This window comes from Coregonus clupeaformis, unplaced genomic scaffold (genome assembly GCF_020615455.1).
Source record: "Coregonus clupeaformis isolate EN_2021a unplaced genomic scaffold, ASM2061545v1 scaf2254, whole genome shotgun sequence".
Lineage (NCBI taxonomy): Eukaryota > Metazoa > Chordata > Actinopteri > Salmoniformes > Salmonidae > Coregonus > Coregonus clupeaformis.
Genome location: NW_025535708.1, coordinates 1 through 25461, shown reverse-complemented (window position 1 = coordinate 25461; position 25461 = coordinate 1). Strand labels below are relative to the sequence as shown.

The following is a 25461-nucleotide window of genomic DNA, read 5'->3' as shown; positions in this document are numbered from 1 at the left end:
CGTGCACAAAGCAAGGTCCATACAGAAATGGTTTGTCGAGATCGGTGTGGAAGAACTTGACTGGCCTGCACAGAGCCCTGACCTCAAACCCATCGAACACCTTTGGGATGAATTGGATGGCCGACTGCGAGCCAGGCCTAATCGCTCAACATCAGTGCCCGACCGCACTAATGGCTCTTGTAGCTGAATGGAAGCAAGTCCCCACAGCAATGTTCCAATATCTAGTGGAAAGCCTTCCCCGGAATAGTGGAGGCTGTTATAGCAGCAAAGGGGGAGCAACTCCATAATAATGCCCATGATTTTGGAATGAGATGTTCGACGAGCAGGTCTCCACATACTTTTGGTGAGGTAGTGTATCTTGGGTCATGATTCAATGGCCGTACCATGTATTATATGCTTCCTTTCTATTGCATTCTGTCACTTATTCTGTCACTTGTTATGTCGCTTATACAACTGTTCTGCAGCCAAACGATGATGATGATGATGATAACTGGGATAGTATAAGGGTTGATGGTTGACAATCTCTATCAAGGCCTAGATAAAGACTATTCTATAAGAATGTATCTCTGCTTGCTGTTCCACATTAAATGTCATGGTAACAGACAAGAGCAGAAGAGACCATTTCTAAGAAGGCTTCTGTGCTCTGATGTATGGATGTTTGCCATTGAGTAATAGTCATGAAATAGACAAATGATCGCTCAGTGTGTCTCAGTAATAACCCCTGGAGGCTCCGATGCGGTCGCTGCAGATGGACTCTCTTCAGAAGGCCTCTATCCATCTTTTTGTGTAGAAGAAGTGCCCCACACATTAGACAGCTCAGTCACTTACCACTCCAACATGCACTACTCTCTCCACTCTCCCTGCTTGATGTGCATGTCTTAGCGAGTCACAATGGTATCCCAGTAACCTTGTAAATAACTGGTTTAAAAATGCACGTTTCTCTGTTGCGCCCTCCTGTCATTCATGTCACTGTGCACTTATACTTCAGTGGTTCGGTATCAGCAAGCTCAGGTAAAGCATGACTTCAAAGGGATATTCCACCCCGAGTGAATGAATCCATATGGCAAATTGCAAAAAAGTTATCTTTGAGCCAGCTCTGCAGAGAGAGTTTGGATACACTGCAGTGTGAAAACTTTACCTTTCCATACTGAGAAGAATCTAAACGTGAAATAACCTGAGAATATAATGTACCACTCTACTAATAGTGCAAAACAACCTGTTAATACATAGATTTCCAGAGGTAGATGTTCAGACCTGCATTCAATCTGTGCTGTACATTGTTGCTATACATTGTAGTCTACCAATCAGAGGGACAGCTGGAGATTTTAACCTGATAATATAATGTTGGGTAGACTACAATGTATAGCCTCCTGTAGCTCAGTTGGTAGAGCATGGCGCTTGTAATGCCAGGGTTGTGGGTTCGATTCCCACGGGGGGCCAGTATGAAAAATGTATGCACTCACTAACTGTAAGTCGCTCTGGTTAAGAGCATCTGCTAAATGACTAAAATATAGCAACAATGCATTCAAGTTTAGTTGTATGAATATAGTCTCTATCAACTGACACTATGAATAATAAGACTCAAACAAGAGTAATATAGTTTTAAATTTTTTATTTAAATCTTTATAATCATATAACCCATACAGCAAACTGTACAATTGAATTATTCACAGTGTGTTAAAAAGAAAATAACCCAATAGCTTCTCTATTTCCCCATGTTTTACTTGGTTATTCTAATAATGGTATTCTCTTAACACATACAGTTACTAGGTAAACAGAAAATGTTACAAAACGTTACAAAAAACGATATTCATAGAAATTCTGCATGTCCACAAAGAAAACCCTGGTCGGCACCAACATATTAATCCTATTGTTTGAGAGGTTTCCCGTCAAATGATAGAAGCAGACTATTCAGCTCAACTCAACTCAACTCAAAACATAAATAAATACCTAGCGCTGTGACTGTTTGATTGCTTAATAAAGTATAACTCATTCTAACTCATACCACATACTGCTCATGTTATGTGTCATTTTTTTATTTTTATTATTTTAATCTTAGATTTCATAAAATGTTGTAAAATAACTGGATTCAAATTTTGGTATAAAAAAGACAGTATGCTTTATAACTGGGACTGATTGAATTAACTAAACTCAAATCTTGGTAGTAAATTCAAATAGTTTTATTAATGGAGAACTGATATCAATTTTCATCACAATTATTTCGGAGAATATGTGAAACTTGTGTTTGCAGTCAAAGGGGAATTCAACTGGAAGCCAGTCTAACCTGTAGTGTAGCAACCAATCTTTGCCCAACTGCATCATGGGGTTCAAGAGAAGAAAAGAGCCAGCAAGATCATTCAAAATCTATTCTAAAAGGAGTTTCCTCTACAGTTTTGGGGAATTCAATATTACAACGTCACATAGACCCCATATCAATATATTAGGTGCGATAAAATAAGATTTACATATATTATTCTGCTCTTGGTGATCATAATCCAATATAATATATTAAAATCCATTCCAATCGAATAAATTAATATGGAGGATGGGGAAGTGGGAGTGGGGTACAGGTTAAAGTGGCATATGAAACCAAATTTAAATTAAGAAATTGCACTATATGTTTGGCTGAGAACAAAAATGTATGTATTTACCTGTAAAAATTTAGCAAAATACATTTTTTCCTGTTAATCTTATCTACATATACTCTACTTTGCAGAAGGGAGTTGATTAACATTTATACAATGAGTTTCTACCAAACCAATAATAAGTCACACAGATTTAAGTTTCCTTGAATCTTTACATTGTTAATGTTGAAAAAAAGGAACCCAGGATAGTTTGTATTTTTTATCAATATTGTAAACCTCACAGAGGTATGCTGTCTCTTCAGCTCCCTATTCCGGCAACTCACATATAGACTCCTAGCATCCTACAGCTCAATACTCATTGCAGATATACAGTTTATAGGCGTTACAGACGACATAAACACAGAAAACCAAACTTCAGATCTTCCGTCTGTTTGTTCAACTCATCATCTGAGCATGATATTGATTCATGATATTGATTCATGATATTGATTCATTTATCTCTAGTGCACAGTATGAAAATCAAATGCAAAAACCAAAGGGTCTTGCCACTCAGAGCTAGCCTCTCTCATTTCCATAGCGGTAGCGTAGCTGCCGTAACGCTGCCACAAAGCTTTTAGATCGGGCCTGCAATATGAATAAGCTAAATAATTTGTGAGTCCCAAGGACATTCACTGTTGCCGTGGCCACAAAGTAAACACACATAGGAACAGTATGTAGTACCATTCAAAATGATGACAGCATTTGTTTCTTACTCATAAGGTCCTTTGTCCAATGTCCTCTGCCCAACACACTACTAAACCAAGTCATTTACAGTCACCTGCAATTACAGAACTAAAACCAAACAGCTTAAAACAGTAACTATGCAGTCTGTATATCTGTACTGTGCTCTCTGCATTTCTTTCATATCACTGATAATATTAGATTAGAGTATCTAGCAGTCAGAAGGGTTAGATGGTAATTCATTGCAAGCAGCAAGAGCAATTCAATGGACATTGTGCAATTATAACATGGCTATTTCCGAGGGGCCTTATTGTAGAGACACTTTCACAAAATGGAAACAGATGGCTAATTGCCCTCTGAAAATATTACATTGCCATTGGTGTTTTAAAAACAACTCAAAGCCAATGTAGACACATTTCTCTGAAATGTTTATTAAGGGGATATGGGCAGAGATAACCAACTAGAGATAACCAGCTAGCCTAGCTAGCTGGCTAACTAACTAGCTGACTATAACCCTAACAATAACCCTTCAAACATGAACGGTATGATTGGGTTTAACATAACCATAAATATGTTATGCTTTTATGAGTAAATTATTTCAGTTAATTCCCCTAAATCGTACAGTTCTTCAAGTTGTAAATGCCCAAAAAAGTAATGAGACCAGGTAGTTATTTTAGAGGACAATATAGACTAGTAGTGCAACAAGTATAAGGGGGTTCATGTCCATTTATCATTGGTAGCCAAATAAGAGTAAACACTTCAAGCTGGCTACTTGCATTTTGGTACATGAATACATTGAAGCAAATCCCTCCTCGTTCATTATCCCAAGAGTATTGTATATTTGTTTGTTTGATTACAAAGATGCCAAAAACAAGTCATTGTATCTGATAGAAACACATGACCCTGTGTTGTAAAGAAGAAAAAAGGCCATGGATATTCTTCTTTAACATAGTCTAATTTAAAAAATATTGGATCAGTAACTTCTATCTCATGAAGCACTTGCATGAGCAGTCACATCCAGCGTTTAGTTTTATTTTACGGGCAGATCTTTGGCAATTGGCTAGTTCATTGTTCTAAATTTTCTTCACGTACAAAATGATCTTAATGTCCACAAAACATATGTCTGCAAATAATGTGATGAAGCACAAACAAATAGGGCCCTACATTGTGTTTAGTCACAATAACAAAATGGCACAATATGCGGAAACGTTATTCAATAACAATCAAGGTCTCCCCATTAAAACCTCAGGATAGCTTCAGTGATGTCAACTCTCTCTCTCTCTTTGAACAGTAATTTTTCGTCAATTAAAGATAATCTGTAAACCTAATTCTCTTTCTATGGGATTTGCTCACTGTTGGGATTCCATTGCTGTCATCTGCATGTACTAAGGACGTGTTTCTTCTAGTGGAATTATAGAAGTCCGATGGTCCAAGCCATGCATTTAAAAATGCCTCTCATAAAATAGACTATGACTCAAAGAGAGGAAATCAAGAACCCAATGTTATGTCTGTACAAGGTTTGAGGTAACATCATTTTCTGCTGCCAAAGGACCTCCAGACAAGATAAAAAATATTCGGTCAGATTTTTTACTTTGAATGATCGTGATGTGCTATGTGTGACATAACTGATCTCCCATCAAAACCCAATTTCCCCTGTCTGTAGTTCTTTTATTGCCATGCTCAACGAAGCCACCTCTGTCTTTATGCCATATGTCCAATAAAAAGGTTGAATCTTTGTCAATCAAGGATTCCTTGGATATCTTGTGATTCCTTGGTGAGTGTATTTTTGTGTTACGTACGTAAACATCGGACTTGAATACAGATTATTTGGAGATGTTGTTTCCTTTTCCAGGAATGGTTCTCCTCCTCCACCTCTCTCTCTTTTTCTGTCTCTTTTGGAATACATGGGTGAACGTTGTCATACCTGTGTCGCCGATGCTGCCATTTTGAAAGTACCATGTTTAGTTAGTGTTCCATGTTTCGTTAGTGTCCCTATGTCGTGTGGTTGATGGTGAATCTGGTGATCCCTCGGCATTCCCATTGTCCCAGGTTTCGGGACCAATCACGCCCTCCACATTGCTCAGGAGGCTCTTTCTCTGGGAGCGCAAACCGTCACGGGAACACGGGGGTCATCCCAGTGTTGCAGCTCATGTTGTCCTTTCCCGGGAGTCGTCGGTCGTTGAACGTGTGCATGTTGATCACTGCATCCGTCTTGACCATGACCGGGGCCAGGTGGTGGCGCTTGTGTTTCACACGCCTCCCGCAGGTGAACGACTGTCTGATCTCGTCCACCATGGCACTGCAGAAAGACCTCTGGGCAAAAGGGCGAGAGAAGGGGAGAGAAGGGGGGAAAGGGATGGGGGGTAAATGCCTTAGCTTTAAATGGTTCTGACAGCATAGAGTGTCAACAAGATCAAGAGTGCAAAACACATTACCCATAAAACATTCATGTATGTTGTTCCTCTCCCATCAGCTGACAGCCATGTCATACTGCAACCCCCACCACTGCAACCCACGCAATGTGCACTGTTCCCTGCTCTGTCAGATAGATTGACACAGAGCCGTATTCTTTTACCCCATTACCTATACAAGCATGCTTGCGCAACCCACTTAGTTGCATAACTCAAATCTGTGATTTACAACTGTTGAGGTTTCATGCTATTCTGACATCTGCAATGACTAATAACAGATTAATTCGGCATGCTCCAATTTGCAATTATGCCTGTTAAAATTAAATAAATGTTATATTTTATGGCCAAATAGCACAGGGATTATTTGAGGGCATGCAAATCCCTTTAATAAATGGAACTAAAATGGACAGAGTACTTGGATTTAAAGGTTGTGTTCACATTGTCAGAAATACACACGTTAGGCAAGTTGAACAATGGAAGGAAGGATCTAAAATTAACCAATATATACTGTACGTCATGCAAACAATGTCATTAATAAAATAATCACATCAAGTAAATAAATTACTGATCAACAATCTTGAATCAGATTCATGGGGATAATATGCTACCTGCTCACGTTTACGCTGTCTTCCTTAGCTTGTATATGAATTCAGCTATAGCCACAAAGACGGAGAGAACCAGGCCCAGACGCCAGCACTATAAAGATCCCTCCCAGGTTCTGAATGCCCATGGGGCCGGCCTTTCCGGTGCTCTTCGCGTCCAGACAGCTGCTGCTGCTCCACCACTTCTCCTTGAGCATGTGCAGACGGCCATCCTCCAGGATGTTCAGAATGCGATGGTCACTTTGTCCCGGTATGGAGAGCCTGTAAGGCAAGCAACAGAAGGTCTGCTTTAGTCTGGTTGAAAGATAAGATAAACCATTAGCTGGACCTTGCTGATGAGGCCACAGGGGAATTTTCATAAAACATGGCTCAAATGCATATGTTGTCATTGCATATTGATAGAAATCAAATCGTTATTGGTCAGCGTACACAGTTTTGCAGATGTTATCGCAGGTGCAGCGAAATGTTTCTGTTTCTAGCTAAAACAGTGCAGCAATATCTCGAATACAACAATACACATAGTCCAAAAATGTACTAAATAGCAAGAGTAAAATACAATAGTAGTTCATTGAAATGCTCTGCATCGAAAGCACAGATATGGATTAATGTGTTATTTGTTCCTATCCAGCTCGAAGGACCACCTCCTCCACCAATGTATCAATGGAGGGGATGGTGCTTGCTGCAGGGGTTATGAGAGCTGAGAGTGTTTATACCATCAACAACCTACTATATCTATTATGGTACAGATATTTTGTTACATCTTACCCATGGTCTATTCCATACCTTTGCTGTCAATGATGCCTCCAATGGGTGGTTCAGTTCTGCCGGGTAATGTAATCGATTGTGGTGACTCCATGAAGGCATAGTCAACTTCACCCTCCTATCTCCTCAATGATTGACAGCTACTTTTTACTACTCATACCCACATCTTCTCAAAAATTAAAACCTTTGATTTCTGTAAGGGGAAAATTGAAATTACAATCAATGTTGAATCTCAGATTGTGCATTACCTGTCAAAGGGGGCATTGAGTCTACTCTACCTTTCTGAAATTAACATGTGTTTCTACAAGTGTGTTGATGCCATTGCACACATTATATCCCTCTCATCTTTGTAGCACATAGTATTAGTGTTAAAATACTCTGGCACACCCTATCATGCTGTTATCTTTTCCCACACTTCTCCTTAAGTATATAATTCTAACAGAATAAAGGAATGCATTGGAGCCTTCAGCTCCAAGTGAGCAGATAGCTCACCTGTGCACTCCACTTTAACATTCACAGTTTCTACTATCTCTTTACACTTTATACTTTCAAACATCTATTATTTATTTTATTTTTTATGCTTGGGCCACTGGATATAATAATTTAGTAAGACATGAGGATGCGTACATCTATTTTTCATCCAGGGAAATAGACAAAAAGGCTGGATTAATTGAGGTTCCTCTCCATTGGCCTTGCGTTTTGTCTGTGGTATATTTCATGCTATTTGACAAGGGGTCAAATGTTGGTATTCCATACCTAAAATTTGAATAATACTGTCTCATTACCATAGCATTTAATTATATCAAAGCTCTTTAATTCACTTAATTCCTGCATCGTTATTAATGTAAAAACATTATTTATGTGCAGTGATATGTTGTATATAAAATATAAAACCCATACAGTACATCTTTTCATACATAGTGTTACCTGTGTGCCTTTCCAGTGCAAAGCTTTACTTTTTGCCCTACAGTGCCCTTCCATGCAGTGTGTTTTACAAATCTACATCTCCCCACCTCTTCAGTATTTATCAGCTCCCTCATCTGCTTCAGTCGAGCTCATTAGCCCTCCCAGTGATCAGAGCCGTAGCTCTGCAACTGATGAGTAATTATAACACCTGTGTCTCCTCTGACTAATAACACTAATCATATCTGTCACTAAATCAATATCTTCGAAAATCCACTTTTTACTCTGCTGAAACTTACAGCAAGTTTTTACTAATTGTCAATAATCTATAATTTGGGGTTCAAATAATGGTATCTCAGGCAACAGTGCAGACCATTAGACTAAAGCTTATGAGCAGATTATTAGTAGGATCAGTTGGGTTTCAGTAGGGGCTGGAGCAAAACCCCACACCTCGTAGCTCTCCAAGAGGAGGGTTGTCCTCCATGTTCCAATGGTTAGCACTATCTCTAATTTGTATAATCACACATTCTATTACTCCATGACCTCTAATCCCTCATTGAACTCATTTAATCAAACCTTATGGAATGAATGGTTACTAATGTGCTCTTTCTCTCCCCAGTGATTTTTTTGGTGGTCACTGGGAATCTTTAATGATGGGTGAAAATTCTATTGGTGGATATTCTGACCGGTCTAACATAAAACATAATGCTAACAGAGAGTAGAAAGAGATACATTATGAAAAAATTAAATAATATAATAATATAATAATAATAATATATATTTAACTTTTCAATACCCAAAGTCCAATAAATATATTTAATATAATATAATGTGAATAACCAATATAAAACATGGGGTGAAGGAAATAGCAAATGGGCCAGAGAAAATCTAAAATGTCATCCTCAGTTATATTGTCAGTGCAGGGAAACTACAAGAGATACACTCTTTAGCAGAGGCACAATTATTACATACATATTTATTTACTACTCAACAGAGAATATTTAAAAGTGTAAAAACTGGGGCGAATCACCCTGGATAAAGGATCTATTTTCCTTGCTATTGTGTGTCATAAACATATACTTTTCCCTTGTCCATAAAAACATTTTCCATGAAATGTTCCAATGTTTTCATTTTTCCAAAACAGCAAATTATTGTTTTCTACACTAACTATGCACATCTGAGACTCAAATAATAAAATAAATTTAGAGCCCTGCAGGGCAAAAGCTGAAACTTTTGAATAAAACAATCATTATGGAGGATCACATCAAGCAAGCGTGGAAAGTGAGAAGCTGAGAATTTGCTTTTACAGTGGGAATTAAGATCACTGGAAATCTGTCTTTTGTGAATACTTGTTTTTTTTCCTCAATTATAAAAACATTTCTTAAAAATTCCCAAAAATACTGAATTCAGCATCTTGTCTCAGTTACTTCGTAATTACACTTTTATGACAATATACTATGTCTTCAATCACCTCCTTCCAATCACGGCTCATTCAACTCTGCTTTAAAATATTTAAATGAAATTAAAGATTTAATTATGTTATTTTTCAAATTTCTTTGCAGAGTGTTCATTTTCATATTATAAATCAACATGAAAAAAGCTCAACTCAACCAAGCAAAAACAGACTATGTCCAAACTTTTAATATACATACCTTGAAGATGTGCACCGTCTTTACCCATACTCAATCTTGGTTTTCGCGTTTATTCTCGCAATCCACGGGCCACACACCATGCGCTCCACGGTGAGGATTTGTAGGAGAAGATGATGATGAGGGTGAAGACCACCAGATCTCCATGATCCTGGTGGACAGGGCTTTGGGCATCAGCTCAGAGCCTGAATAGCAGACAGGGTGTGTAAAACAACAGGCATCTTACAGTTGCTAATTGTTTACCTCACATTTAGGCTTGAATGTTGGCTGTATGGTTCATATACATATTCTATTATATATTAGGTAATTTCTGGGCAATATTTCTGTCCATTTAGACATTTTTAATTACCCCACAGTTTTATCCTTTATAATGAATTATACTTCTCATTTATCTTCATTTTAACACTGTTACAAATATAACACCTTTTATGTTCTTTTTCACATAAAGGTGATCAATGAACACCTTCCTCTTGGTCTATCATAATGGTTCACAGAGGGAAACACTACAGGGGCATATCTAAGTACCATGGCAGCCTTCCTAAGTTTGGAAAATAATTACATTTTAATTTACTACAATTCTCTATGAAACGATCCAACCACAACCTTTGTCGATCCCAAACTAATTACTTGCTAGATACAGTTAGGATTCCTGGATCCACACAACCTCCGTCTGGGTTATGTTCCTTTTGGTCATGTTCAAAGCTACAATATATTCCAGTTGTGTTCACCATCCATGGTTGTGTGCAAGTCATTGACTGCAGAGTCATTATCTATATATATCTATATGGTTAGTTAAATATCTATTTGAGATATCGGAATCGGGTCAGAATCAGTTTATTTCCTACAAAGAAAATCTGCTTCTAGCTCACACATGAATGCATAAAACATACTTGGGGCTCGGCAAGAAACAAACATAGAGGATTGAATTTTCATTATAGTGATAGCCGCCAGATAAACTCCTCCAGAAGGGCACAGTCCACAACACTTGTTCGTATCTCCCAACCTGTGGGAAATCAGCGTAGTGGGTGGTCTAGGCTGGAAATCTAATAATGCATCTGCAATGTAGTCAGCCTGAACCACGACCTCTGATTCCACCAAGCTTAACAACAAAAAAACTGATGGTACGGAATCTGAATATTCTTATTACTATGAGGGGCGGTTAAATCTATTCTGGTGTTTTTGAATTAATAAAGTACCTTTGCTTTTTACGCTGTGGGGTTTTCATAAATCAACCCTGACACTAGGCCTGCGTCCAATCTAAATGTGATTCTACTCTTCCTTGCCTTTGAAATGTTCCACCTCCTTTTCCACACCATTGTTCCCTGCGCCCGTAAAATGGCTTGCATATATACATGCACTATATGCTTTCTTTTATTTTGTCTGTTGCATGCATTTTGAGATTACAACATGTCTATTTTGTGTTTTATATTCTTCTTTGCATGATTTTGTTGTGTTGAGCAGTGTCTCACAAAGAATACATCCATAACATACATTAATTTGTGACAACTTACATTTGACAGGAGTGAAAATGGCTTATCAGTCTCAGGACATAAATGTTCAATTACTTAGGTTCCAGCCCTGCACTCCAGCAGCATTTATTATGACTTTGCAGCAGGAGTCCTCTGTCAGATACATTTCCCATATATCTTGTTTACAATAGCTTTTTACTCACGTTAAAGTTACTTTATTTTCTGTCCCTGTCACATCTAAAACAACCTCTCCCACCAGAGGTTGCGTTCATTCTCCCATCCACTACTTTACTGATAAATTTCAGTTTGAACCCCCCACTGAGAAGGGAGGTAGAGGTGGTCAGCTTTTAGCCTTCCTTACCCAATTTGATTGGATTTGTCCTTTGTGATTTGACACCTTACCCGGTGTCAAACAAGGCCAGTACTGTAACACTCCCACGATAAGAACTATCACTTAAGTATAGGAGACACCCAGCTCCAGCAGTCATACTGGTAAACTGAACAACTGGTAACACAATTGGATTCCAGGCCTAAAATGCTGTTGTCAGCTGGAGCGCACTGCACCAAACACTCTAATAAATACAAAAAATGGATTGGTCATATGCTGCCGAGGATATAAAAACCTTGTCAATACACTATACATCTCTTAAGAAACTTCATGTCTTCTAAGCCATCGAAATATAAATGTCCTTTCCAGAGCAAGATATTGATGCAATTCCAGTCAACCAAGCGACACATCAATCTCAGTGACTGCCCAGTGCTGCTGCAGCCTAGAGATGTATTCTACATCTTAATCTGCAGAGTTTCAAATGTAATGTCATGTGCACAAAGTACAGTGAAAGGCCATACAAAACACTATACACATATTCCTTAAATATGTTATAGGATGGGGGATGTACTCTAAATACACACTACGCAAAATGCCAATTTTATTGAGAAAGGTATTAGGCTCAGGGATGCTGAATGAATGAATGACGGACATTTTTATTTTCATGTCAAATCACTAGTTGGCAACCCATCCCTTTTAATAATTGCCACAAACAAACATTACAATAATTCACTGTGACAATTCAGTCTTTTTGTGCTATTGTAATATTGCATACATAGTAGCATTTGCTGTGATCCACCCAGATGTGAAATTAATTATTTACCTACCCTCTATCCCCATATACATATCACTTGCAAAAAGCATTCATAACTACTTGTGGCTCACTTATAACAGCCTTGATAAAGCACACGTACTTAAGATAGATTCATAATGCATAACAACTGTAGAGTGTCTCCCTTAGAGAAACAAAGCGGCTTGCTCCATCGTCAGTTTGAAAAAGGACAATCAGAGCCTTTCTGGATTACAGTGTATATTCTCTGTGGATTTAGAAGCACTGAGTACTATTAAATGCAATGCCCTGGCTTTCTCCCCATGTTATTTTTTCCCCACAAGCAGAAAGCTTCAACTTAACATCAGAGAGGCAGCTCTTCCCATAAATCTTCACTGCACTTACATTCTCTCCTTAGCAGCTTCATCCCTCACATAAAACACTCTCCCAGACTATTACTCTTATTAATCTCTTTTAAATACTCAAATGTTTTCCAAGTTGAAAACTCTCCTTCTCCATATCGAATAAAGATAACACAGATACAGTAAAAACAATGCCCCATGACTATAAATGCAGTATTTTGTGCTTAGCTTATGTTACTTACACATTTTGCAACTCCAGTTATTTTCATGTTTCACCCATTTTGCAACTCCTATCAAAAACCTCACACCAGCCCAGGCGCGCGCCTCTTTTAAGCATGCAAGGTGTGCTTTTACACCACTCCATTTGTGTACTCTTCTTGTTTTTATACACCTCACTCCTACAACAAACTTGCGTTTTGTTTTATTGGCCCTTCTTCCTCCCAAACATGGCCATTTGCATTTTAAACATCTCAATGAATGCTTCCTCTCTCCAGTGTCTGTCAGTGAGTTTGGTAGCAGAGCATAAGGTGTCTGGTTTGTATAACAAAAATCCCTTTGGATACATATTTGACCATTTGTATCAGGGCAAACACTTTGCACTGGCACTTTTTGTATTCTTTCCAGCATGGAATTCAATTAATATATTTCTCACTCTTGGTTTTTCTTTTTATGGTTTTAGTGCACAATACCTGCTAACTCTCTCACCCTGCCACTATTTACCTAAGCCTGAGTGCAGACCCTCATACTGCTTTGCTACAGACAGGTCATCTACATTTTGCCCAAATGCCAATCTTGGCTTATCCATAATTACCAGACACATACGTGCCACAGAAAGTCACAATTGCTCAATACTAGTCCATCTAACGAGGGGAAATGTTTGCAGCTACATAGTGCTCCAGTGAAAATTGTCAATATTACTGCATTGATAAATTACATGATCAAGCGATTAGAATATTATCAAGGTTTGTTATAAGGAGCTGATAATGCATTTCAGTGGGTATGTCTTCCAGAGAATCAATGTTTGACCTACTTTTTTATTAACTTAATAGTTCAGGTTATTTCATTCACTCTTCATAGTATTACATAGATGATCATTTTAATTTGTTAGTTAATTGTTTTAAACAATTTTAGATGACATTAGCACTATGATCTTAAAGGGATAGTTCACCCAAATTACAAGTAGATATCCTTTTAGTTTTCTAACCCTGCTACTTTCACCAAAAACATTTTTTGGCACTTGTTCAAAACATCAATCTTTTTCCGTGTTTATATCAATCATTTAAAGTAACTGTATAGAGCTCCAAAATCCATTTTAACACTTTGGGATGATTTGGCATAAACGTCTATTTTTCAAGCAAGGTTATACTCATAATGCCAGAGTGGAGTTCAGCCCTAGTTAACTCTTAACCATTCTGCTGTGTCAAAGTAAATATCCTTAAATATCCTTTTTTTATATGACAACACAACCTGCTTCAGGAACGTATTCAAAGAACAACATTCTTTACCAACACAGGTGGTTTACCGATTCAAGTTGAAGGTTCCAAGTGGTTACCCCACCTCTCTATGACCAAGGACCATCAATCTTGTTCAAAGATTAATCACCAACTTCCTTCTGTTTTGTTTATTCCTCTCACTCCCTCTCATATTGTACTGTTATCTCCTATTCATTTTCGATACCCCCCATCCTGAACTCCCCATTTTTTCTTAATGAATTACCATTTACTCTCCTTACCGGCAAAACCACCATCAAACCCCCCTAGCCTCTAATTTGTCTTGTTACATTGAGGTTAAACATTTGTCTCTCTTTTTTTCTCTCGGTTGACTTTATTACGTCAAATCATTTAAGGAGCTCCATTTGCTTATGAATGTCTTTAAGGGTGAACGAGGAGACTCCATTAGCTTGGTGCCATTGTATTCACTTCCCCCTAACTTTCCTCAGATTTGTGTAAGCTTACACAGAAGCCAGAAAAATTCAAATAAGTACTTTGGGGTTTGGAAAACTAAATTAACTGTCTGCTCTTGCAAAAAAAGATGCTGAGAATTACATATTTAATATCAGGAAATGATGCCTAAGACAATAATACAATACCTACTCCCAAGCACCGCCAAAGGCCCAAGTGGCATTTAACAAATGTCATTTGTCCGAGCTGAGGTGTGGTGGAAGGATATAAATTTCGAAGCAATGGGTCTTTAGTTCATGGCTTATTCTTATTCTCACTTGTGACAGCTGGCATTTGTCAGACACGTTCTCAATTACCCCTTTCGTCCCAAAACACAAACAGCTGTGTTATGGGGAAACAAATCTACCGTGTTTTCTCTTTCACATTCTGACAGATTTCTACTCTCTTTCTCTCACCACTCCTGTTTCCTGAGCAGGCAGAGGTGACAACAGCTTTCTTTTTGCCATCTGCAGTTGTTCCTGAGAACCAATATTGTCTTCTAAAACGTCTCAAAATTGAATTATAGCTTGTCAGTTTAAAGGTGGAGAGGGGGGGGATGGCTGCGCAGAAAAGGAAGGGAGTGTTTTTTTGCTTTTGACAGGTGAAATAATACTACTATACCATACCTTGCTGCATGAGGGAGCCCACACCCAACCAGAAGCTGTTAAGGAGAATTGAAGTTGTTCTCCACCACGTATCCGGATCCGATTGCAGGATAGGCAATCGTACCATTCGTATGGACTGAACCTATAGGGAAGGAGGAGAAAGATGTCAGGAACAAAGGCTCTAGTATACCATAATTTCGGCATAATAGTGTATTCTTTTACTGTGAGGCTCAGATTAACCCCTAATGAGGCATGGGGAAAGAGATCATGTGCATTAGAATTCAATCCCTTTCTCACCAACATCAATATCAATATATAAAATATGGATACTCATTAGCCCTCCGATGTTCATACAGAAATGATATACAAAGAAAGAAAAATGAGTTCAAAGAAAACTTTACTCAAAGCAGTTTAATAATCAATTCTATTATTGTGTTAATACTGTACTATGGGAATGGGGGTAATATAGGACTTACACAGATATGATATGTTGCTACTAAGTTTACATGTATTATACATTATACCTATCTTAGGTTCATTTCATGCTCTTGCCACATAATCCTGTGGCTTTGGTCACACTAATCTGATTGTTCTAATGAATACATTATTTCACATCCTAGTTCTCTGCATCGGCCTCTGTCTCGCTGGGTAGAGCACTCCTGATGTGTCCTTGAGCCTAACACTTAACCTGAATTTCGCCTGACAACCACCCATACTTAGCCTACAGTGTCCCCTAAAGAATGTGCAACTGTATACGAGTCATATTTTCATTATATTTACTCACTATACAAACAAAAAAAGCTGTAAAGATATCCACCTATTATTTTCAAGTAACTTGTTGTTAGTGGTACATTTACATAGCATTTATGTTGTGTTACGTGCTCTTATGTTCCACGATATAGCTGTCTTCACTGTTCAATCGTTTACTTATATATCTCTATTCCTGTGCTCAAATTAGCAAACTTTCCCACAAAAAAATACCACTTTCAGGCTACAATATTAAATGTCATTTTGTGATAAATTTGAGGCATGCTTCGCTGAAAATGTAGCAGTATAAAACCTCAAAGCCCATTATCCACGTACCTCTGCCATTTATGTAACATCTTTTCAAAGTGCTGCACAACATAAATCCTTTAATGTAGATGAAACAGTCACTTTTAAAGGCAGATGGAGAGATAAAACATGCTAAATGTCAGTGCTTTTTCCCTTCCTGAAATTAATTTTGAATGTTTTCAAATACATCTGATTATTCAAATTTATTTGGGTGTTTTTGCTGTCAGAGGAGAGAAGAGGATGCTTAGATCCTCTGAAACATCTCTTCTTAAAATATGCTACTTCTATCTCTCACTGGCTTTTATGAAAGTTGGCGTAATGAGTGGAGAAAATAGGAGGTAACTCTTTATTTGGATAGTCCATCTGTAGATGCTCTATAGACTATCACTAACATTTCAAACTAACTATCTACTACTCCTAATCTTACCCTTACCCTTATTCTAATCCTTAACCAAAATTAACCTTCAAGCAAGTTACTATCAACAGATGGTTTGTTATAGTATGATGCTCTACAAGATACTATCCGGAATATCCAAATAAAGTGTACCAATGTGTCTCTTTTCAAAAAAAACACTAAAATCATTCGTTAGTTTTTTTTTACCTCGTCATAACTTTACATTTCTCTATTGATTTTTGTGTTAACTAAATTTCCAAGTGAGGACCATACATATACTGTACAGTGTCAATAAGTCTCTTTTTTTTTTATTTAATGAACACATAGCTCAGAGACTGGTTTGCATCTTCATTTGACACTCCATTTAATGGGCAAGGTGCATGAAGATGCCATTCATGTACTTAACACAAATTCCGTTGTTTTACCAAGTTAAGCTTATTTACATTTGCTCTTCCTATTTTTGCATCGTCATTACACAGTAATGTACAGTATACATGATCACAATTTAAGCAACAATTTAAAAACTAAAATATAGATTGTGCTGATTTATTGGGCGCGATGAACCATATCACGCACCTAGTTTATGGATAGTGGTAAAACCATGACTGCATATCTGAATTCCAACATCTTTATGCACCTTCGCCATTCATGAGTGTGTTTTTCCATTAAATCTGGTCACACTCTAATGATGCAGCAATCTCTCAAAACATAAACCCTCTAAATAGTCTGAATGATAACCAAAGCAAACTAGCCTCTCGGCAGCTAGACAGACATAGCAGAAGCACTGCGGTAACTCAAAGTGTACTTGGCCAATGTGTTGCTATTTGAAAAGATAAGGATGACTGGGAAAAAACTCCATTATTACACACTTGCTAGAGCGTAAGTTCTTATCAACATTGGCATGTATTGAAGTCTTATTTTTTGTATTCCACTGCCCATTTTTATCTTGCTGAATTTCAATGATATCTTTTCCAGGTGCTGGACAGTGTATTGCAACGTGAAAGCTTATGTGATTTCTACCCCCCTAGTTACATCCTTAAAGTGATCCAGGTTTTAAGAGCACTGATAAGGCAATTGCATATACCGGGCACTGCTCAATGTTTTCTCTTTCCTGTTACTTAGAGCATAGTTACTTGAGATTTATTTTCTGTTTTCACACTTCTGTAAGCACTCTGGTTTCCATATTGTTGACCCACGTCATGACTCCAAGATGGCTGTGGCAAACATAAGGCTTAGTGCTTTCACTGGATTCTCTTCTCGTGGGTGCCTGGTCAGTACATGGATTGTGATTGTCCAGAAAAGCTTTTGTTTTCAAGTTCATCTGAATTGTTTTCAACTATAGACTATCAAGTACAATATGTGCCTACCTATATTAACACATACATTTACTCTTTTGTCAACATCTCAAACAACCCATACATCAAACTGCTATTTGATCATTATTTTAGCTCAAAAGCACTTCTGCTCACTTTCTAGGCAGGTCTCCCAAAATGATGCAACAGTCAAGAGATGATTTTCTACTTGTACTTATAGAACAGGGTGCTAAAAGCGAGCTCATGACTTGTCTCAGAACATAATGGGAGTGCAGCTGGCTCCTCTCAAACCCCCTGAGCTCCACATTCTCAGAGAACTTCCTCAAGCACCACTCTGCATTTGGAGGCACCAGGAAGCCCAGTTGAGAAGCATTGACAACCACCACCCAAGGTGAGAGGATGCCTGCAAGTGGCACAGGTTATTTTCTTTCTCTCTTGTGTAAAATAATTCCATTGAAAGTTCTCAGGAACCCATTTGGAACACATATGGAAACAGAAAACAAATCATAGATACTTCTTCAATGATCTCAATCCATACTAATTTCAGGCATTACTAGCCCATTCCACTTTCAATGATTTTCAATGATTTATGAAATGTGGAAAAGATCCATTTATTTATTAATCAATTTATTTCTCCAGGTATCGGCAGTATTTATTTGTATACATTTGAAGATGGGTTGTTCAGTGCGCCACAACTGCAGAGAAATTATGCAGAAAATACTTTTGAATTGGAGTGTATAACTTCACTGGTGGTTGCTACTCTCATCCCTTTTCTTCCTGCTGGGCTCCACAGAGCACCCACGCTGACATAACTGCCTTGATCCTACCCACCACTCACACTAAATGTTGGACTTGCCCCAAAGTAAACATGGCCCTACCCAGAGCAGAGACCTCTCCATATCCCCAACTGATGAATCACTTGAAACCATCTGTTGTTTCCTCAGTTCTGCAGAGATTCGGATTAGCCAGCCACATTTTGTGCACTATATCTTTCAGATAAAACATTTCCACATAGCTGCAACCATACACTGTTGTGGGCATTAAAACGTTAGGTTGTGCTGTGGTTTTGGCATGTTCTTTGGTGCTCTCCTTGTGAGAGACAAGTGTTTTGTCTACAAAAACCTGTATTGCAGTACAAGTTCTTTTTTTAATTAACTTTTTAGTGCTTGCAAGCTGTAACTTAGCACTACAAGTAGAATAAACAAAAGATATCCCTCTCAATAAGTTCAATAAACACAAACACACACAGACAGGTAGAACAGAAAGTAGCCAGGGAGGGTAGCCAAGAAAAGTCTGGGACTCACAGTTGAACACAGCTGTGAGCCTGAGTAGGCCAGCAGGATGTAGACCCAGATGTCAGGGGTCATGGGGTTGAGGAAGGAGAAGAATCCGTTGTTGGTGGTGTTGGGCTTGCGGTACAGGATGCTGATGCCCATGCTCTTGAAGGGCTTGGAGATGTCCCGCGACAGCTACTCAACGCAGGTAGGTGATGGTAAGAGGGCCCACAGCAAGTCAGCTCTCTGTAGGGGAGACAAGAGAGGAGGCGATCAGTCAAGCGATCCAACCTTTAGATTAGCTTCCAGCTACCTTTGTTACCCCCAAAGCCATAAACTTTGCTACGAACAGTTAATTAAACAGCTACATCTCTGCTTTTCACCCCCTACCTACATTACATATACTTCAATCAATCACTTAACCAAACCTACATGTACATATTGCCTCAATCAATCCTTAACTACCTCCCCCATACACTGACTACAGTATCATTGATCCTTGTAAATAACCTGTAATATTATTATTTTAGTGTTATTTTATTTTGTTACTATTTTATTTGTATCTATTTGTTAATTTTTCTTAATTTTTTAACTGCATTATTGGAACTCCCGAGTGGCGCAGCCGGTCCCAAGGCACTGCATCTCAGTGCTTGGCTCACTACAACCCCTGGTTGATTTCCAGGCTGTATCACAACCGGCCGTGATTGGATCCCTACATTTATTTAGCGTCGTCTATATCCTCATTATAGTTAAAATTTGTTCTTAACTACACTAGTTAAATAAAATTAAATAAAAATGTAAGCATTCCACGTAATATCTATACTTGTTTATTTGGCGCATGTGACAAATAACATTTGATTTGATTTGGGAGGCTTGTCCACTGATGGTCAACAGAACACGATCAAAACCAACAAACAGCGTGACAGTTCACGTCTAACACAACAGACTACAAGATCCCACAAACTCTGTGGGAAACAGGCTGCTCAAAAAAGTATGGTTCTCAATCACAACAACAGCCTAATGTTGCCTCTGATTAACCACACTGCCAACATCGTTTCAACAATACTAGAAAGTAAACCTGGAACAGAACCATTCCACACCCACCTGGCTCAACATATTAGAGTCCCCAGCGCCAGGCGTGACAGTACCCCCTAAAGGCGGGACTCCGACCGCGCCCGCGTCCTACCACAAGGGGAGGGACCGGGTGGGCACTCCGCTTAGGCGGCGAGATCCGGCTCGGGCCTATCTCCTCTCAACCCCCCAAAGTACCCTGTCGGTCTGCCGCTGTCCGGAGGCTGATACTGGTGGGCGGATTGCTCCAGCTCCGGCGTAAAAGCATCGCCGGTGCCGACCAGCCACCGGTGGAACAGGCACGGAGCCGTCGGACTGGCGCGCACACCACTGGCTTGGTGTGGGGCAGCAGGGGCGGGCCGAGCCGGGCTGTGGCCGCACCACTGACCCAGTGCGGGGAGCAGGGCCAGCGGACCGGGCTGATGAAGCGCACCACTGACTTGGTGCGGGGGCGGAAGCGGCGTGCGGGCTGAGCCACCACTAGATGCGGGGGGAGCAGGAACGCAACGATCTGCGGCTGGCGAGCACCACTGACTTAGTGCGGGAACGGAAATGGCGGTTTGGGCTGGCGGCGCAGCGCACCACTGACTTGATGCGGGGGCGAACGGGCCGGACAGGGCTGGCCAAACGCACCACTGACTTGGAGTGCGGGGGGCCAAGGACAAGGTGGCTTTCGCACCACTGACTTGGGTGCGAGAGCAGAACAGGCCGGACCGTACTGGGAGCACCCCACTGGCCCCTACGTGGGGATCAGGAACAGGCCGACAGTTGTACCTGCCTTAGTACCTCTGCCGTGCCTCTCTGTCCTCCTTTTCCCCCTGGTGACCAGCGCTCCCGTAACCTGGCGGCCTCCTGCTGCCGTCGTCCACGGCGTTACCCCCTAAAAATTTTGGGCTTCACTCCTGCCAGTGGACCCAGTCTCCATGCTTCTAGCCAGCCTTTGCCCTTCTGCCTCCACGTCAGGCCCTCTCTTCTCTGCATGGCCGGCCCAGTCCCGCGAAGGAATCCTTTAGGGAATCTCTCAGGCGCTGGCTCCTGGACTTGCTGCTTGTAGTCCAGTCTTGGTGGGATCTTCTGTCATGATCGTCGAACAGAGATAAGGCGCAGCGTTGCAGGCAAACATACTCTTTATTAAACACCGATCAAAACCAACAAAACACATGACAGTTCACGTCTAACACAGCAGACTCAAACCGATCCCGTGAAACAGGCTGCTAAAGTATGGTTCTCAATCACAGACAACAAGCAACAGCTGAATCACGTTGCCTCTGATTGAGAACCACACTGGCCAACACAGAACAACAATGCTAGAAAGTAAAACCTAGAACAAAACACATAGACTTTACACACCCTGGCTCAACATATTAAATTCTAGAGCCAAGAGCGTGACAGAGCTTCCGGTCTTTTGCTTGTACTTTCATATGTTCTTCAGGTATCTTTGAAAAACATAGATCTGCATGAACCATTGTTATTCACGTAAAAAAATACATAAATTGAAAACCAGTTTGAGGAAAATAAAGTACATTACATTGTTAGTTTCATAACAATTATTAAGTCCTGTATTATATGACAGAATTTGATAAAATTAAAGTTCTGTTGAACTTTACACCGCAGCAATTTTGCAGAGTACGTCCCCTCCCTCAATTTTCTCTATCTTTTTCCGCTCTACATAAAAAACAACAACACCTGCCCCAATAATGAAACAATGGCCATTCCCACATGCTTTCCAAACAGCTTCTCCCCATGCCTCCACTATCTGGAGCCTGGTGCCCCTTCTGACTAGCTAATACTCTCGAGATACTGCCCTGGGAGCCATGGACATAGCAGGGGTCTGACGGTGAAGCGTTGCCGGGCGCCCGAGTTGCGTCTGGCTGCATATTCAAGCTCACCATTTACATTGACTCCCCCACACCTCCCACACATCAGGTTGATTGTTGAGAGCCAGCTGCTTGGTTCACGCTTGGATAGATCCTTCCTCGGAAGCGAAGCAAACTCACAAAGGGGTTTGGGTCACTCTTTTTCTTCCTTTTTTGAGTGGTGGCAAAAAACGCGCTCAGTATGCTAGTACCAGAACATCTCTGATGGAGTCCAGTTCAATTAGGTGATGGTGTGTACATTGTTAAATGTGGAGGATGTCTAGTCCTATCATATGAAGGTCTGAATTAGCAGAATGCTCCCTATAAGTCACAAGTATTCCAAAACATTATTTGATTTGTATGACAATTACCATAACCCATCGTGTGTGGGACAATCAAATACAAAGTGTAAAATTGATTTCTCCCAAATAGTTTTCATTTGCAAGTATGGACAACATACCAAAGAGACACAGTGTAAGGCGCAGCCAATCTGTCATGTGGTGCAATCAACTGTGCCCTCATTAAACATTTATGTTTACAACACACACCACCTTCCTCTGTTCTCTGCGACCGCTACTTTCAAGCTAGCTGCCCCTCAACCGGAAGACCTAGCAACCCAGGTGATCCAGCCAATCTCAGCCATCCCTAAGCAATTTGGGCTAATACCCCGGTGTTCACTGAATTCAAATGTGCCGACACCGCGTGTGATAACCTGATATACCTGCTGAGTCCACATGGCTCTGTGTTATCTGTGGGCAGGCAGATGGTATTAGCAAAGCACTGTGCTACCTCCATGCTACCACACTATACATTCTTAATTCTCACAGTACACCTAGCTCAACACTCCCAGCAGAGGTTAACTGTAACAATCTACAACAATCTGTGTTACTTGCAGTCCCTTGACATTTATTGGTTTTAAGATTTGTGAGGCTTGATTATTTTAGTCTAATAGGTTTATTGAATGATAATCTCGAGACAGCGCAACATTTGCCTCACAAATACACAGTTTACATTTCCTGTACCTCTTAATTCGAGTAATTGTTTCACAAAGATTTGCATACGGTGCTCCAGCAACTGCCTCATTGTCCACCACTGTTTCAATTTGCATATATACTATAGAAATGTTGGTCTGTAATTCCAAGTTGATCTAACTCTACAGTACATCCTCCTTGAAATGAAAAGGATTTCAGGTGATAATGGCATTTGCATTACTATAACATCATCCTATCCTTCAAATAGATTTTTAAAGCACAAAACCACTATAATGTAGCAGAATAATGTAGCTGTGACTGTTAGCGCAATTGAAAGTCATGCTGCCTGTCCGTCAAAATAACAGCTCTACCACTATCCACCCTTCAGTAGTCAAAACCATCTCCGCGTTCCACTGTAAAACCAATCAGGTCTGCAACCCTCAGATGCACGTGCATGTACATGTCTAGGATTGCCAAATAAAGCCCTTTTTCAATCCAATTTCTTGCCAAGGTCCCAAATCCAGTCTGCTGTTGCCATGTAGACAGTAATTCGTGTTCGTGGCGTGCCGATAGTCTTGCCATAACCTTCTTATCTGTAGGAGCACGGATTATTAAGCCCCACAAACAATGATGTTTAAACCCAGCTATTAATACTGGCATCAACATCATGATTAATTGGATCATCTATTGACTAAATCAAGTTTAACATGACCTGTTGTAATTTACGCCTTTCCCACAATCCCTTGGCTTTGTAGTGCGCATTTGTGTGACTCTGAGGAAAATAAGGCTGCTATCATGAGCCGCTTTTGTATTTAATTAGCCACAACACACACACTATTTCTCATTCAAATTTATCCCATTTGTATTTACACAACCCAATTAATCATGTATATTATGCACATACACACAAGATATTCACGTGATGCACACAAAGTTATACTTGTGAGTGAGACACACTGCAATACTTAATTATTTGTTTATTCAATAGTACAATCTCAGAAATTATATAAACCACTAGCAATACATGCATGTTTTTAGTTTTCCACTCCTTCCTACATGTTGACATCAGTTACATCAACATACAACAAATACTTTATTTTTTGTCATTCCACATTTGCTTTTTTGTTTACGGGGGCTCGTTGACCACCACAAGATGAATGAGGCTTACAACTGCTTTTAATAAACCCACACAGTACTGCACCATTGAAGTAATGAAACTATGATTTATGTGAGATTGTGGGCTGACAGGATAATCACTAAAAACAACCAGACGGCTTTGTTTTGCTTGTCGTCTTCCTTAAACCGATGAATTTATCTAACTAGGTGATACGTTGGGTGAGTTGTCATAGTACAGCAATGCGTTGTAATGTAGCATGGTCATCCCAATACAACATTTTTAGGGGTTAATAAATATCTGATGAAATATATATTTAACAAATAACGTTACCAGTGTCTATTAATAAATTCCCCCATTCCTGTGTACTATTTATGTTTAGGTTTCAGAAAGATTTGTTGGCTGTCAGAGTCATCTGAGCTCCCATTCCATTGTTAATTTGCAGCATCCTAGAAACATGTCCATGACTTCCATTGATGCTCAATTTAACACATTGTGTGGCATGGTGATTCTGGTTTGGGATAAACAGAATACAGCACCACAGCCATGATTCCAATCCTTAGGGATCTGGTTGTTGTAGGATTTCCGCAATACGGAAACCAATATCCATCCACATGCTCTTGTGGCAATCCAGGTCAGTTCTCTTGACTGGTTCCAAAGTTGACTTTCAGGTCTGCTCGTTCAAGATCAGCTTATCAGTATGAACGGGAGGAAGAAAAGCTCTGAGCCACAAAATAGAACCAGCTAAATAAATCCATATAGCAGTGGTGATGCAGGTGTAGGCCATTCAAATAAAGAAACAGTAGCACATGGGAGACAGTCTATAGCGCACTTACCTTACAGACTGTGCCAGGGAACATACTAGATCCAATCTAATCCTATATTACTGTATTATACAACCATGATGAGAACAGACCTACAGTACGTAATATCTCAATGTAACATTGGTGTTCTTGATTCCTCTATTATCAGCTGACATTACTCTCATGAAGCTTTAATAAATACAGTAGAGGCACAAAGATCAGGTAGCATTCTCAGTTCTGCAAACCACGATAAGTGTATAGGAATTACTGGGCACAAAAACCTCTTCAACCAACTATTTAACTGAAAGGAACTACAGTGAACTCAAACAACAAAACACAAAGTACAGGACCACAGGGCTTGAATTCATCTGCATTGTACTAAGTATGTGTTGCCATAACTGCGCTATAAGGAGCAAATGTGTTGGAGTGCATAGGTACAGTACAAAGTACATTTCACAGCATGGGATATATGAATGGAGATAGATACAGGTGCTCTGAAATGGTTTT

At 39.7% G+C, this 25461-nt stretch overlaps 1 non-coding gene and 1 pseudogene across 1 annotated transcript; one reads left to right on the top strand and one right to left on the bottom strand.

The window, feature by feature from the left end:
• The first annotated feature begins 1365 nt into the window (after positions 1-1365).
• On the top strand, positions 1366-1439 carry trnat-ugu. The gene has a single exon. It is a non-coding gene; the product is annotated as a tRNA-Thr (tRNA).
• Positions 1440-5413: 3974 nt separating this feature from the next.
• LOC123488390 lies at positions 5414-19377 on the bottom strand (annotated as a pseudogene).
• Between the last annotated feature and the right edge of the window lie 6084 nt (positions 19378-25461).